We start from the raw sequence: 16,857 nt of genomic DNA, 5'->3' as shown, positions 1-16,857 counted from the left end.
AAGAAAAAAAATGAGTTATCTCTGGTACATTTAAGTGAAGATTTGGCCCTAGAGGTCAAGAGAAAGGAACAGAGTTATAAATCTTGAATCTATAGAACCTGTAGAAGATAACTGACAATTCTATTGGACAAATCCAAAGGTATTATTATTTATTTATTTATTTATTTATTTTTGAGACAGAGTCTCGCTTTCTTGCCTAGGCTAGAGTGAGTGCCGTGGCGTCAGCCTGGCTCACAGCAACCTCAAACTCCTGGGCTCAAGCGATCCTCCTGCCTCAGCCTCCCGAGTAGCTGGGACTACAGGCACGAGCCACCATGCCCGGCTGATATATATATATATATATATATATATATATATATATATATATATATATATTAGTTGGCCAATTAATTTCTTTCTATTTTTATGGTAGAGACGGGGTCTTGCTCAGGCTGGTTTTGAACTCCTGACCTTGAGCAATCCGCCCGCCTCGGCCTCTCCAAAGGCATTATTTTTTAATTTAAATTCCTCTGGCCACCTCATTTGCTTCGGACATAGTTGATCATCTTCTTGATAACTGTTGTATGTTTGCTTTCACAAATATTCTCCTTTCTATTTAGCATGTAATAACCTTGACAAAAATTAAGCTTCTTTCCAGAGTTTCATGGGACTTATATTGAGTTATAAAAAGAAGGAAAGAAGAAGGAAGCGAAATAGTAGGAGAAAGAGGAAGAGGAGTGAGAGGAGAAGAAGAAAGATAAGTCCAGTTTGGACCTGTATACATTGTACCAATCAATTAATTCATTTAATATATATAATATTTATTATTGTTCAGGCACATACTCAATTAGTTGCTGGAGAGACAATGGTGACTTCTGACGCTAATAACGGGGTTCTGAAGGTAGACATTAAGTGAATAATTAGCCACATTAATCTATAACTATACCTTGCTTTAAGTGCTATGAAGTGAACAACATCTGAGAAAATTTTGATACTCAATGAGTAGTCCATGCACAAGTGGCATCAACATCACCTGGGAGCTTGTTAGAAAACCAGACTCTCAGTATCCACCCAAGAACTACTGAGATTGGATCTGCATTTTAACAAGATCCCTGGGGCATTTGCATGCACATTAAAATTGGAAACATGCTGCTCTAGAATTCACAGGGCTACAAGAGAAAACAACAGGTGGACCTGAACCCATCTTGTGGGGCAGGGAAGGGTTCCCTGGAAAAATGGCCACTGATTAAGCTAGAGAGGTTTGGCAGGGGCTAGACTGTACAGAGCCTTGTAGGCCATGTTGAGGGCTTTTATGTTTTTCTTAAGAGTAGCCTCAAATATTTAAAGGTTGCATTAGTCAACTATGGCTGCCATAACAAAGTACCATAGCATGGGTGGCTTATACAACAGAAATTTATTTCTCACAGTTCTAGAGGTTGCAAGTCCAAGATCAGGGTCCCAGCATGGTGACAGCCCTCTTCCTGGCTCACTGGGGGCTGAGTTCTAGTTGTGTCTTCACATCAGAGAGAAAGAAAAAGAGATCTCTTTCTAGTGTTTCTTCTTACAAGATGCAAATCCAATCACAAAGGTCCCATCCTCGTGACTTCATCTAAATAAATCACCTCCCAAAGACCCCATCTCCTAATACCATCACATTGGGGGTTAGAACTTGAGCATATAAATTGGAGGGGGGCACAATTTCATCCACAGCAAAGGTTTTACCAAAGGAGTGTGGAAAAGTCAGGTTTCTGTTTTTTAATTCTTGTTCTGGCTGAAGTGTAGAAAGGGGTTCAAAGGGGTCAGAAATGTATTCAGGAGACCGGCGAAGGGGCTATTTCAATAGTCACAGTGAAAGTCATTCTGATTGCCTAGACAAAGCTGTTTGGTAGAGAGGGAGCAAAGTGAAATACTTCAAAATATTTAGGTGTTAAACTTGACAGACTTAGATAATGGATTTCAAATGGTGGTTGAGAGAGGAGTGCCAAAAATGACTGCCAGGTTTTTGGCTTGTGCAACTGGACGCATATGATATCAATTCTCGAGATAGGAATCATGAAATCAGCAAGTTTGCTCATGGCATCTGGCTAAATGCAAATACCAATAAGAATGATGGCTGTCATTAGTGAGCATTTATTATGCGCCAGCCAGCCACTGTAGAGATGTTTGGTGCGCCTTCTCTTAACTAATATGTGACACAAACTTTGCCTTCTGAGATGGAAAGAGCAACTCAGGCAAGCTAGTTACACAAGACCACATTGTTGAGGGTTTCCAATGGCCTGGTACAATGAACAATGCAGAGTGCATTCACAGGAGCACATCAGAGAAAATAATGCAGCCAGGGAAGAAAAGACAGAAGAAAGGGAGTGAGAGCTGAGGTCTAAAGATTGAGCAAGGCAGAAATAACCATGACTCTGTCCAGAAGTTCACTCAGGAAAACAGCGGAGGAGAAGTTGAGTAGAAAGGGAGAGGCCACGTTAGGAAGGACCATGAAAGTCTATAATTCTGATTTTATAGAGAGAAGGATTTGAATATGAAAGGAACATGACTTTACACGACTTAAGAAAACCGGTCTGGCAATAAGGGAACTTGAGGATGAGGAGGCTTGAGTCCAAGAGGCCATCTTATTAGCATTTGTGATATAAAACAGGGCAGAGTTCTGGACTAGCTGGAAGGGAAAATCAACAAGATCATTGGATGAGAACTCGGGAATGTGTCAAAGATGACTAAAGTTTCAGGGTTGAGATTCAGGGAGTGGTAGTTTCAAAATCAGGATCAGAGGGAGAGGAGGATGAGGAGAATCGTAAACCTGTGATTACCCCTTTACACGCAGTATCATATTAAGTATATTGGTATTTTAAAATAATTTTCTACCTGCTTGACCACAGAGCTAATTTAAATTCTCAGAAAAAAATTATAGTAGATGAACGCCTGCAAAGTGTGATATTTGATGGATTTTCATGGGGAGGAAAAAGAGTATTATAGGTATAAAAACTGAGAGGGATAAAGCATGGTATTCTTTCAGAGAAAGTGCCTACAAAGCATATGAAACATTGTGTTTTTAAGATGCAATTGGCAAAATAAAAAGAAACCATTACATTCCATCCTGTTAACTTTATTACAGATGCATTTTTATAACAGTTACTTATAAAAATAGTGTATTAGGTTAAACCTTCCCGATGAATAGGGGCTTTGTTCTCCCTTGGTCTAGTCATGTAACCATCATGCTTATTTTTTTTTTTTCTATTGGAAATGTTTTGTTTGGTGGAAGGAAAATGTGTACTTAATGTGTTTTCTAAATACCATATGTTTTTGTTTTTGTTTTCAAAGCATGCAAAGATACTGTTGACTGGGGAAAAAAATAAGTAACTCTTAGTAACCTTTCTATTTCTTTTTTTTCCTGCTTTTTCTTAGAGAATTCCAGTACTTCATAGAACATTTTTTGTGGAGTGGCACCTCACGGTGGCCCTAGGATCATGTGCCATCTGTATGCAACAGTAAACACCTTCCTATAATCATTGCTTCATTAATGACAGTGTGAACCAATGCACAGTGTTTATCAAATGGCATCTAAGACGGTTAAGGCACACCTAATCTTCTTGTTGGTGCCTGCCAAGAGTAGAAGGGTAAAGAATGGATATCAATTTTATTGTTCAGCATTCCCTAATTGAAGTCCCGAATGGTCTGAAAACTTAGATGAAAGATAAATGGGCTACAGTAATTAACCATTGCAATAACAGATGTTCTACAGGCAAAGTGTGTGTGCTAGAGGGGGGGCAAGCATGTTTTGATTTTGAATATGCACTTGGGCCAGCTCAGTCTCCCTCAATACTGGAAACCGTATGTAAATGTTTTGCAAGGTACTCATTTCCATGGCAGACATCGAATTGGTTTTCTTTTCCCCTTTAGAAAATACATATACATAGGCTTTGTCAAACAGTCCGATGACTTCAGTTTCATGTACAACCTGGATTTCTTTGGAATCAGTGGAGTTTTGTGATTTCCCAAGTGTTTACGATGCAGCTGCTAGCTTTGAGCTGGCTGTCTTAAAGGGTGTTTTCTTGCGCTACCCCTCTCTCTCTCTCTGGTCTGCCAATTAAGTGGCACTTTGTCTTGGTGCTATGATTGCTTTCTTCTGAGAGGGAAATTCCTCTTTCATCAGTATGGATGCACTGTTTTCACACACTGCAAGTGCTGTGTTGCTGTGTCAGTCATCCTATTAGGGCCGGTTTCAGACGAGGAGGGCTGACGAGCTGGCTGGGGATTGGCCAGCCCCGGCTGGGCGGGGTTTGCTGGAAGGAAGGGCTGCAGCGTACAGCAACAGAGTTTAGACTGTCTTTGCTTCATCATCTGAAGGTAAAATTTTCCAGATACGGCAGGCGGCTTTCAGAGTACAATAAACAGGGAATGGGAACTATTTGCGTGGAGATTTCTTCCTCATGATGTAGTGGAGAAGCCTCGGCCGCTTGATTCCGCCAGATCTTCCTGGGGTTACTGTAAATGGAAAGGACAGGCAGAGCTAAACAAGGTAGGAGAATCATCGCCTCCCCCTCCTCCTGTTTTTTTTTTTTTTTTTGAATGTTTAAAGAGTTTGCTGCAGTATTGCTGCATTCCATGTGTGTTGCTTAGAGGAGCCAGGGAAACTGGATTCCACTAATTCAAACGGAATACTTGCGGGGGATCCTGGAGTTTTACGTAACATTCTGATCTGAGAAAAAGAAATGGCAAAGCTTGAGTCTGTCTGGGGTGAGGCATCAGATCGAGTTTTTTCTTCAAAGCATAGATTCATTTGTTATTCAAAAAAAGAAACATTTTAATTCTCGAAAGCCTTCTTATTTTCTTGTCATTGAAAATTGTCATGCCGCCATAGTTAACTCCCAAATAGATAAAGTTTATATTCATCCTATTATTTGAAAACAGACTTGCAATTAAGAATCATAATAATACTAACAACAACAACAAAAAACACTTCATGGTAAATAATTATCGATTGAATGTTTGGCCAAACATACGTCAATTCATTAAAAATGAGGGACCTAGCTAGCTCTATAATGCTAGGGCTCTAATTGAGTTTCAAAAACACATTTTTAACAACCTAGCAAGAGGTAGCTTTCTGGCAAGTTTTTGATACTGTAGTTCAATGTTTACATTTCTTTTTCGGGCATGTCTGAGCCTTTGTTTCCAGCTTAAAAGTGGAACCATTATATTCAAAAGTAAAGCTGGGTTAATAATGCTTACTGCAATTATCTGATCTTTATGCATTTTTAATGAGAACACACAGCCAGCAGAATAATTTAATGAGGGCAGGCTAGCTTTTAAAGCTGTGTTTTCACTGTGCCGAACCATATCAACTTTCTTGCCGAGAAGCAGCAGTGAGAAATGATGGAGAAGATTTATTTTTAACACACTTGGCCCAGGAGAAGGAAAGGATATATTTGCTAAAGAATTCTTTCTGCCCTTTTCCGTTTTAAATTTTCTACCAGGCATGAGGAAACTGTGCGTTTTTGTTAGGCCTCGGAAGCATGTGTTTACAATAAATGTGTAACATTTTTAGAATAGTTAGCAAGCACTGAAGCGAAGAAGTAAAAAATCCGACTTGCCTAACTACCACCACCTTGAAACATGACTGTTCCTTTAAAAGACAAAGGTTAAGTGGAAAGATATTTGTTAATTGGGCATTTGGGGAACAATATGGTAAAAAAAAATAAAAATACAAGGCAGGGGGACATTCTTATAATCTTTAAATAAGAAGAAGTTTCTTCAGCTCGCCTGCTTGTTTTCTGAGGAACAGTAGAAGCACCCATTTAAATAAGGGCAATGCCACGTAGATTCTTCTAGACTCACTGTTTTTACTTTCAAGGAGAAGTGCAGGACACTAGCCCAGAACTTCTGACGTCATCCCCCAACTATTTCTGCTGTGTGTTCCTTTATTCGGGCTTGTGGAGAGAAATATTTCTTTATGTCCTGGCCAGGAACATTCTAACTCCCAGTTGGCAGGACTTGAGTTATGTCTTCATATTTTAGCCTGTCCTTTGTAAACCCTATAACAATCCTCCTCCGAAATAGGGCATCTTCTCATACCTGCCTCACGGTGGGCCGGTCAGTGCAGGGTTTCTGCAGGGGTTCTTGGCTGGGCTGGCAGAAAGCAGTGGGGATCGGAGCACGGCTTTTTTTTTTTTTTTTCCTGGCCTGACTTCTCCTTGGTGCAGCCCCACACTGCCACGTGGGTGGACAGTCCCCAGGACCCCACTCCCAGTCCCCCCAGAGCCATTATTTAGAATCCAGGTTGTGCCACCAAGTTCACGGCTGGCTGTGATGGTGGGAACAGCTGCTTTCATAGAAAAAGCAGCATACCCTAGTGCAGATGGCCCCAAGGAGGGAAGTATAATACCGCAGGCTGTGACTCCCATGTCACAGGTGGCAACCTTGGTCTCGGGGATCAGGGGAAGGTTAATGTTTACTAAAGAGCCTTTTAAGGAATAATTTTGGTTAGAACACATTGAAGTTCTCGGGAGTTCCCAATGCTAGTCCGTGTCCTCCTTCCAACTACTTATGTAGCCTTGAGCAAGAGCCTACCTCAATTTTCTGTCTCTTAATAGAGTTGAATTATACTTGCTACACTTTCCTTCATAAATTAGCATTTTGAGGGACCTTGACCTTGTACCAAAAAAAAAAAAAAAGTTGTTTGTCTCTTGGCACAATGAGCTATTTAAAGTACAAAGGGATAAAACCCGTGGTATTAAGAAACTGTTGGCAAATGCCTTAGGGTATTAAGACACATAGGCATATATGCAAAACTCTTCATTGTACTTTGTGCTGCTATAAATTTTCTAGGGACATTTATCCTTAGACCCACAAATAAAATTTCCAAGGAAATCGGAGCACTGTGGTTTGCATTTTCCCCATCAATCTCGTCTAATATACTAAAAGCCGTGCAAACCAGACTATTCTAGACATTTAGGCCTCGCCGTGCCCAAAGCATTTAGTGTCATTTTTCCTTTGACTTCTGTATTAAATTTGTGAAAGTGTAGTGAATAAGAGAAAGGGAGAAAAAATATGCTTGTGAAATATACTGGTTATGCAGCTTCACTGGTTAACAGCCTGCCTTCTCTCTGCTAGTTGTTTTAATTTGCTGTTGCTATGGTGAAAACAAATCAATATCACATGGCTACCAGCCAGTCCCGCGCTCGGGAAGCGCCATAGAAATTCAAGATCAGGTACTCAAGATTCCAAGCAAGAAAGGGGGGGGGGGGGGAGAGGATTTAGATAGTAAGCTTCAGAAAATTCCTTATAGTAGAATGAGTCGGTTCAATCTTGCCTGCATTTTCTCTTCCTCTCTACCTTCACTTTCTTAGCAATAACAAGAAAAAGATGAGAAGGAAGGCATATTGATTTGTTTACATTTCCAAAACGACAAAAACACGTTATCCACACGGAGGTGGGTTGGTAGCATTGCAGGGGGTAAAAGATTCTGATTAATGAAAAGATGACACAACTATAGGACGTGTTGGCTGTTGAAAACATGGTTTGGAGGCCTTTAATATCTCCAGGTATAGCTGCACGGCAGAGCTGGCCGGGTCGTGCCAGGCAGAAAAACCTGGCAACTCCAGGGAGCAGGTGGGCAGTGGAGATAAGGGGTATTATAAAAAGGTAGGGAAATGTGAACATCAAAGTCAGCAAGCAGTAAAGTCAAGACAGAGCTGTAGGTCAGAAGTCAGGCCTGGTGAGCAGGCAGGATGGGAGAGGACATCTTGACCTGTTCACAAGATCTGCCCGAGACCCAGCCCGAAGGCCTAGCAAGGAAAAAAAGGAAATGACTGCCAAGAGAAATAAAGGTGTACTGAGCCCAGACATCCTTTCTGGAATGGTTGACGGAACTGAAGGGCCACGGATGTCCACTGCCGTGTGGAGTGAGGAACTTGAGATTTCATGCTTTGGTTTATCTCGGAAGAATGAGGCAGGAAGACTTAGCCGTGCTTTGCAAATTAGTTACTATACTATTTTTTTTCTCCAGCTTTTTTACTCAGCTCGGTTTTTGTTTCTCTTTTTAAAAATGTGCACAAACTGTTCGTTGCAGCTGTGATAATATTCGTAGTAAGGAGTCAAAGGTGCCGTATGGCTAGGCCTGCGTCAGGCCTGTGCCTCCAACTGCACGGCATTGTTCTGGAGACTGGTCCCTGTCTCCACGGCTGAGAGCAAAAACAGGTGTGAAAGGTAAGGCCCGAGGGTTTCCTTTGTGAAGCTGATGGACAATTTTTTCAGCTGGCCTGGTCCCAGAAACATTTGGTAATAAAAGTGGACTCAGCAATTTACCTTAGCGTTTCGACAAAGAATGCATTGTCTAAGCTGTCCTAGCTAGTATATTCCATCAATCAGTCAACAAGTGTTTATTAAACACCTCTGGGTTTCTCTGGCTTTTGCTATTTTGTTAGAATACCAACTCCGTAACCTAATACCTGTCTTTGTGTGTGCGTGTGTGTGTGTGTGTATACAAAAATAAATGATGCAAACTTGTAAGTTTCAAGACTACAAATAATAACTTTATTGGCAAATATTAATTTAGCATTGTTTACTATCCGACATTAGTTTTAGGCTTGAGACAGTTTTGGAGTTTGAGGGGTGAGCAAGAGAAGGAGTTTCGAGTGTTAGATATCTCTATGTATGTCCTTTCTTCTCCTCTGTCATACTTCTCAGGATAAGTGCTGCTTAATGCATAAAGATGTAAGATGAGAAACGCACATTATGAGAATGCTGCAAAAATATCCAAAATATAAGGCTACTGAGAGCAATCCCTGAGTCTCAGCAAACAGACTTTCAGTCCCAAAGTGCTTGGGGCACATGAGCACATCATCTAAAGAGCCTTAAACGTCAGTGGACCATAGGAAATCTCAGAGCCCCTCCACACTTCCGAGCCGCAGGGTGCCCGTGACATCTTTATCTCCCTGTCCCCATCTCCAGCGACGAAACCTGAGACTGGAGGAGTATGCTTTTCTTCTTTATTCTTAAAAGCAGCGTTACTTTACAAAATCCATTTTCCTTTTCCAACACTAAGTTTTGTGGGGGTGTTTTGCTTGTTTGTTTGTTTGTTTTGCCCTAATATCCCAATTAGTATGTATCTCCCCGGGCACAGGCAAGCTGGGAGTTAAGGGCCCCAGTTTGGGAGAGAGCCGCACGAGCAGCAGCGTGAGGATGCAGTTTTGCCGACAGAATTCTTTTCAGTCCTGGGTCTTGCCAGGCAGAAGGGCAGGTCCAAGGTTTTGTGCATCGCAGGCAGGCTGGCTGTTGTAGAAGAAAGCTTGGGGGGCTGGGGGGGAGGTGATAAGTGACTTCAGAGGAAAAAGGGAGGAGGCAAAACACTGAGCCAGCTGCGGGCCCCTTTCCTGAGCAGTTTGCAATCCACAATGGTTAGGAAACAAGATACTTACAAACAAGATAAGAACAGTTAAGCACACAAATGTCTTCAGAAGGAGAATTAACATATGTGTAGTTTCTTACACTTTGCAAAGGGCTTTCACTGGGCCTTATCGCAATTAACTGTTCAAATAGAGAGTTTAAAAGTGGGAGCCTAAAATTAGGGCACTCTGGCAAGGGTGTGCTAGGTAAAGTTCCTGGGGGAGATGAGTTATGAACTGGATTTTTAAAACTTTTATTTATTTATTTTTTTCAGCGGTTAATTGACTTGAATTTTGAAGCACAGGTAAATTTTTAGAGTGTTTCTGGTGTATAGATCCATGTTACTATCTCCTGTCCCCAAATGTTTGCTTGGACAGCTCGTGCATTTAGACTAGACATTGGGACCCCACTTTCTCAGCTCTGACTGCTCAAAAGCCATCAGGGACACACCCCAAACCAGTCACACAGCAGCAAGGTGCTTCTAGAACATAAAATTCACTAATGGCTATAAATGGTCTGCAGGCCCTGGAGAAAACCAAAGTCAACAATGAAACCAAAATTCAAAGTATTTTCTTTTTCCTATGAGCGTATCTCATTGAGTTCTTTTAAGCCTGCTAAAAACAGCAAAATAAATTAATATTCTAGGGCCACGTGTTATAAACTAGGTCTTTACATATATATCTCACGTAATTTGAACCTAAAAAGAGCAAGAGAGCCCCACAAAGCTGAGCCAATGTTGAAACCCAGTCCATAAGACCCCCAAGCCCCACAGGTAGGTGGCATTTTGTTTTCAGCTGAAAATTGGGAAAATAAAAATAATTCATTTGCAGAAAGAAATAAAACTTCAGGTAAAGATAGATAAATTATTTTATAACTCTCAGAACTACTTTGTATAGTTTACCTTATAATATATGTATAGTGTAAGAATGATAATAACATCTTACATGTATATATTATTTCAGATTTTATGTTTATTATCTCTTTTAATGGTCACAAAATTCCCCTTTTGTCCCTGTTTTATAAATTAAATGAAAACTGAATTTGAATGAGGTTAAGCAATGTGCTAAAAGTCTCGCTAGCCAAAATGTGGAAAAGTTAGTCCTCAAACCTATGGGAATAAATGCATGTGACATTTATTGAGATAAATGAAATCACACTGCAGTCTGACTTGGAGTTTTCTTGTAATGGATGTTGTATAGTTGAGTAGAGCCCAGCCCAAGCAATTTTAGGAAGACAGTAATAATTTTTAATTAAGATATTGAATAATTCTAAAAATCTATACATTTCTGGCATCCTACATGCACACTTCAATTCATCAAACTTAAAGTATTGGCGAAGCATATATTCTACAAATGATTTACAACTACTTGAAATTTTAAATGTTCTGAGAGTTCAGGAAGATAGAGCTTCTTTTGGGTCGGAGTAACAGATAAGGCTTTGTGAAGGATGAGCTACTTCCCCTGGGTCTGTCCACATCCCAGGCCAAGGGCAAGATTATTCACTAGGTAAGAAAATAGTTGAACTTACATCTTATGTATTATTCAGCTCATCATTTTAAGATGTCAATTTTCCTGCATGTTTGATAACGTATGTAGTGTATTAGTGTTACGCGAGTATAACACTTATAAAGAAGTAGCTATTCTTATAATGGTTGTTTCTGCCAAAAAAAAAAATATATATATATATATATATATATATATTTCTGATAGGAACATATGATGATCAAACATGTTTGGAGAGACCAGAGGTCAAAATCTCAGGAAGGAGGCACAGCATGGCGTGGGGTGAGGGGCAGTGAGGAACCTTGACTTTGGAGAATAGGGATGCAGTGTTAGGGAGTGTGGGAAATCAGGTCAGCTGGGGGAGGGTGTGGTTCAGAATGTGAAGAGCTGGGAGCCCTGTGGAGTTCAATTTCACTACCTGTAATGTCAAGTCTAATGCTTTGTAAGGATCCAACTGAGACTTGTCAGATAGGGTTAGGGGTTAGAACATTTGCAGCTAGTGATGCTGCTGGCCAGAAAACTTTTGCAAGAGTCCAGGCATAATGTGAGAAGGGGCGGATTAGCATGGCAATGTGAGGATGGAGGAGAAAGGTCAAATCCAAGAGGCATCTTGAAGGAAAAATAATAGAAGCTGGTGAGAGCTTAGAAGAGCCAAAGTGACATAAGAGTTTCTGGCAGGAGAGAGATCAATGGTACCCTGATGGAATTAGGGGCAGACAGGGGAAGGGGCCGATAAACAGGAATAAAGTGGAAGGAGGGAGGAAAATGAGTTTTTAGTTTTGAGAATGGTGTTTTCAGCTAATGATGGGACCTCTAAGTGGAGATGTCACATAGATATTTGGAGATGTTTTGATAATATAGGAATGAAGAACAGCCTAGACACCAGACTACAAATAGAAGCTCTGGACGCAACTATGTTGATGCCACAGTTAAAAACCACTGATGCTCACACCTCGTGGAAAAAGGCAATATAAATAGAGACAGGCAGACGACCCAGGGTGAGCCTCAGGGAACACAGCCAGGGGCCTGGAAGAGAATAAAAGCTAGCAAAGAATCAGAAAAAGAAATACCCACTCAGAAGCAACACTGTTTTTTTTTTTTAAAAATGAATAATCGATACTATTTAGCACCATAGCCCAATCTCCATGATTTCATGGGAAAATAGTGGAGCCTCCCGCATGCAGGTTACCCTCTCTGGCATGGGTTTCTGGCAGTGGTCCTGTTGGAGACAAATATTGGTTCAATGTCACATTTAGAGCCACGGAATATTGGATGGATAAGGGAAACGTCTTGGCTGCATCTTTCATATGTACAGTTGACTTTTTGAAAGTAGATCTTTACTAATAACCAAAGAGAGCACCTAAAACCAATAATCATCAAGACTTCTTCATCTGTCTGTCAAAATGCATGTTTTAGGGATGTTACTGGTTAGAGCAGAAATTCCAGAGTGATTGGAGATATCACTAGACATTTGTCATTCTGTTCTCAAAGATGCTGGGGATTCATTTATCCCTGGGTCTGGCAGGTGTCAGTTGAACCCAGCTATAAGGACCTCTCTGAAGAAAATAGCCTTTCAAGATGAGCAAGTACTTGAAGTATGCAAATGATTGATGCCCTCCTACCAGATGCCTACCATGAGTAAACCAGCCAGCACTTCCCAGATTTTCGTGTGCCTGCCTGGGCATCTTGTTAAAGATGTGACTCTGATTCAATAGGTCTGGGGTGGAGCCAAGACTCTGCATTTCTGTCAAGTCCCAGGTCATGAAGATGCTGCTCCTTTCTCTGGGAAGCTCTAGAATACAATGGCTGCTTTGTAAGTAGCAGCAAGTCAGGGCCACAGTGTAAGTGGCAGATCCCTATCTGAGATGGCTCCTTTGGGGACCCTCTGCAGGGCTAGGGGCCAGGAGCTACCTCCTCAACACAGCAGGCCCTCCCAGGCTGCTTGGGCTCAGAGCAGAGCAGGGGCTGAACCAGCATACCCCACTGGCTTTGCACCCACAACGCTGGTCTCACGGTGTGAAGGCTGGGACTCCACAGGTGCAAGCAGTTCTGTGGATGTCTCCCCAAGATGTCTGTCTCTCTGAGGACACAGGCTCTCATAAATTCCCCAGGAAATTTGATTCCGCCTCCGGGGAATACTGGTGTGTTTGTTTACGAGGTTGGCTCCAGAGGCTTTTTATTTATTCTAAGGAATACATATATATGTGTTCTAAATCAGCCTTAGATTCCTTTGTTTCTAGCTGGTGGTCGGAAATGAAGCCTGGAAGTCTGAAGTTCCTACTTCGGTACTCACAGCCTCAGTGAATTAATTCCGGAAACTCTGACACACTCATTCGTTCCCTTCAGATGTAGATAATGCCATTTTCTCCTCATTCTCTCCAAAGAATATGAAGGGCATAGAGGAAGTATTATATGCCATTAAAATTGCATTTGTTTAAAAGTGCTAGTTTTAAAGTCTTGTGATGTAAATGAGGACATCATTAGAAGAGATAGCTGTCTAATGAAGTGGCTTGAGTGAACCACCCAGGTGTGATTGTAGACGGTCTCATATTTCCTTGGAAGTCCTCTATCTGTGCCCATCTGCTCTCCCTCCTTGGATGCCTCATTTCCCTGTGTGTCCTGCATGTAGCCCCCTCTTTCCTAGAGCCAAGGGTTGAGCTAACCTGATTTAGAGGAAGTCTTCCGTGCCCAGACGCCCATTTAGTCCACACACAAATGGCCAGGTTTTTAAATTCATTTTTAATGTACCAATAACATTTGGGGAATGAAAGAGAGCAAATATCTTATTGAGAGCCTACTATGTGGCAAGCCCTCTGCTGAGAGTTTTATGTCCATCAACTTAGTTGGACTTTTCCACAAAGAAAATGAAGCTTAGAGAGACCAAGTCACCTGCCAAGGTCACCCCCTCACCAGTGACAAACAAGGGATGAAGCCCAAGTTGGTAGGATGCAAACACCCAGCCCTTGTCCAACGGTGCCTCTTTGGGGGTTGCAACAAAAGAGAGTTTGCTTTAGAAAAACTTCTTTCACAGTTGCAAGTACTGTGAGCAGAACTCACTAAATCATTAAATAGAACATAAACAAGCAATTACTGGCATACTGTGCAGGCATGAGTTCCATGAGTTCAGTTTTAGCCAGGAGTCCCTCCTCACAAAGGGACTTGGTAAATTGCCAGGGATGGCTAGGGCAGCAGAGCCATTATTTGGTGTGATTATTTGTTGGCCTTTTCCTTACTCTTGAATCTGTGTGTGTGTTGGGGGGTGGGTGTGGGTGTGTGCATGCGTGCATGCTCCCAGGCTGAATGAACCTAAAGAAATCAAAGCATCTCAACTTACAGATACTGTTAATAGATATTACGGGTAAAAGCTCATTATCATCCGCAAGACCTATTCCAAAGTGAGATGTTTTGTGCTATTGTGAACTTGCTTCCCTCTATGAGAATTCTTAGAGATCCCTTTTCTTCTTCCTCGACTTCCCTTCCCTGTGCAGCGCTGTTTTCGCTTGCGCACGCCACCCCACTCTCCACCCAGGGTGAGTGGCTGTTCCCTCTAGCTGCTGGGGTTCCTCTTGTCTCCTCCTACCCATTCTCTCACTGCAGGCCCTTTCTCCTGTGCTCCTCCCGTCCTGCGCTAACCTCTTCTCCTCTGCTCTGTCCTCTCTTCCAAGTCTGTGCCTGGCATCCCTGCCACGTGGCACACAGAGATACCCGTGTTTCTGGGGTTCTACTACACCTGAATGTTTGCAGGTGGGAGGAACTATAAATGTCCCCCCTTGGGAAACCAACCATTTGAACCCTAAAGTATCAGCTTCCTGGCAGCCACCACAAAGACCATCCCCTCAGGAAATGAAACAAACCCTATCTCTAGAGTTTCCCTGTTTCTTTTCTTTAAAGTTCCCTGGTGCAACTAGGCTGCAATTAAGAGGCAGGATCAAAGCGACTGCTTGCCTCTGGGGCTGCTGGGACCAGCAGAGCTTTGGTCTTTTTAACTATTTGCTTCCCATGACTTGCGACTCCAACAGCCTCTTGATCCTCTGGGTGTTCAGGTTCCGGAAGGGTGGTTTGCTGTGGGAAGACACATTAGCGTCGGTGGAAGGACTTTTCACATTGCTTGAGATTCAGAAGGCCCCTCCTCTGTGAGATTCCCCCTAACCAACACAAATCACAAATGTAAGGTGACAATTAGCGGGGCATTCCAGGTGGGAGAGCATGTGAGGATCGTCTAGCACAACTCATGGCTGCCTTCTACCACAGCCCTGAGGAGTGGTTTCTAGCTACTGCGTGTCTTCCCCCCATAACCCATACAAGCCATCACGTTTTGCTAGAAAATTCTTTCTCGTGCCAGAATGCAGTGTGGCTTTTCGTAACCTTCACTTTTCACCTCTGTTCAGGCCTCGGAAGGAACCCTAAGCAGGTCAAAAGTCTCTTCCGTAGGCGAGCCCCTTCTCCTATTTGAAGATGTCAAGCTTCCTCTGACAGAACTAACATGGCGCCTTCCTTATTCAGAAAATAATACCTTTATTTATGCAACCCAAGACACTCTGAGTTTTTCTGGCAGTGTTGACCCATTGCTGACTCATATTGAACCTTGAACCAGCCTCGAGAAGAGAGAAGGGTGGGACTTTTCACTTTCCCTCAATGCTCTTCAGGCCGAGCACACTGATGAAAAGCTGATGGATGAAGGTGGGTTGAGGAGGGACAGACGTCTTCCACAACTGCACAGGAGGCTTTCAAACTGTCTCTGGCCCCAGCAGTAAGCTGGCGACCTTCAGAAATCCCCGGCAGTATGCTGGACACTCGCCAAGGTACAAGGCTGACTGGTAGACAGACAGGCAGACAGACAGGTAGATAGATAGAGATTTAGATAAACATGTACACAGAGATAGATGGATATGGATACATCTTCACATAAACAAAAAAAAAATTTGAATAACACTTTAGAGACACAGTATTACACATGTTTTTGGTTTTCCTTTCTCGTTCTTGTTTTTCTGGTTGAACAAAATGGTGACCATGTTAGCAGTAGTGCTTAGTCTTCCTGCATGTCTCCATGGCTCTCAGCACAGAGTCCTCAGCAGCTTAGAGACCCGCTCCGCCATCAGTAGGTGCCAAGGTCACTGAGGGAACTAATTAATCCCAGCTCCCGTCAACAGCAGACTGCACTAACCTGCCCTCCTTCCTCCTTCCTCCGAGAGCAAGAAACCAGGAAGGATTGCTCCCTCAGTTCCGCCCAGGCCTACTCCGGGACAGGCTGAGCAAACAAAGGAAGGATAAGGAGGGGTGTTGAAACATTTCCCTGTGAGGTGGCCAGGTTTCACTCTCCAGAAAGCCCGGAGCCTGCTCTAAGGCTTTCAAATTGAGTTGTGACAAGCCTTAGGTTTGCCTTAGGAAAATTCTCAGGTTGGTATTTAACCTCAGGATCCCTAAGCCCTTATTCTCCTACAAACTCTGCCTTTTTTCTCTCTCTCTCTCTGTCTCTACTACTACTAGTAGTAGTTTTATTAATGCCTTATAAATCCAGCCAGTATTCATTGCCATGCTGAAAATTTGCGTTTTTAATAAAAACTGCCAGTTTTCTAACTGACCACTAAAAAGCATGATTTCCAACCCCCCCCCCTCGGGGCTGAAATGTATGTTGTAGAACCCAACCCGCCCTAAATAATTGATCAGAAAATGTAACTGAGAGGAGCTAAGATTATTTTTGGAAACATCGACAAACAATGACCTGAGACGCAAAGTTAGAGAACGTTGGCGTTTGAAACCTTGTAAATCCCGAAGTTCATATCAGTCCCCTTAGCCAGAAACATGTCAGGTCTTGAGTTAATGGTTCTGCAGCTGTGGATTCTTATTTGATGTTCTGATCTCTTCCTTCCAGTCTGATAAATAAGTGTAGAAAGTCAAGGGAAAGCGCCGATGCCGCCTGTGTGCTTTGTCGGGTCAACAGAATGGAGCCCCCCTCCGAGGGCATTCGGGGCAGTCCCTGGTGGCC

At 42.5% G+C, this 16,857-nt stretch overlaps 1 protein-coding gene across 8 annotated transcripts in view; it reads left to right on the top strand.

Annotated features, from left to right (window-relative positions):
- Positions 1 to 4,255: 4,255 nt before the first annotated feature.
- Positions 4,256 to 16,857, top strand: part of MBNL2 (muscleblind like splicing regulator 2) — a 156,843-nt gene continuing 144,241 nt past the window's right edge. For 3 of the 8 annotated variants that reach the window (XM_012757000.3, XM_012756998.3, XM_012756993.3), the window contains exon 1: positions 4,257 to 4,504. The gene's annotated coding sequence lies outside the window, so the exon portion shown is untranslated. Of the gene's footprint in view, positions 4,505 to 16,857 lie in introns of all 8 variants that reach the window. The other 5 variants (XM_012756997.3, XM_012756994.3, XM_012756996.3 and 2 more) reach the window with 3 other exon arrangements.

This window comes from Microcebus murinus, chromosome 13, assembly GCF_040939455.1.
Source record: "Microcebus murinus isolate Inina chromosome 13, M.murinus_Inina_mat1.0, whole genome shotgun sequence".
Taxonomy (NCBI): Eukaryota; Metazoa; Chordata; class Mammalia; order Primates; family Cheirogaleidae; genus Microcebus; species Microcebus murinus.
The sequence above is the reverse complement of the archived record's forward strand: the minus strand, read 5'-3'. Positions and strand labels throughout refer to the sequence as shown.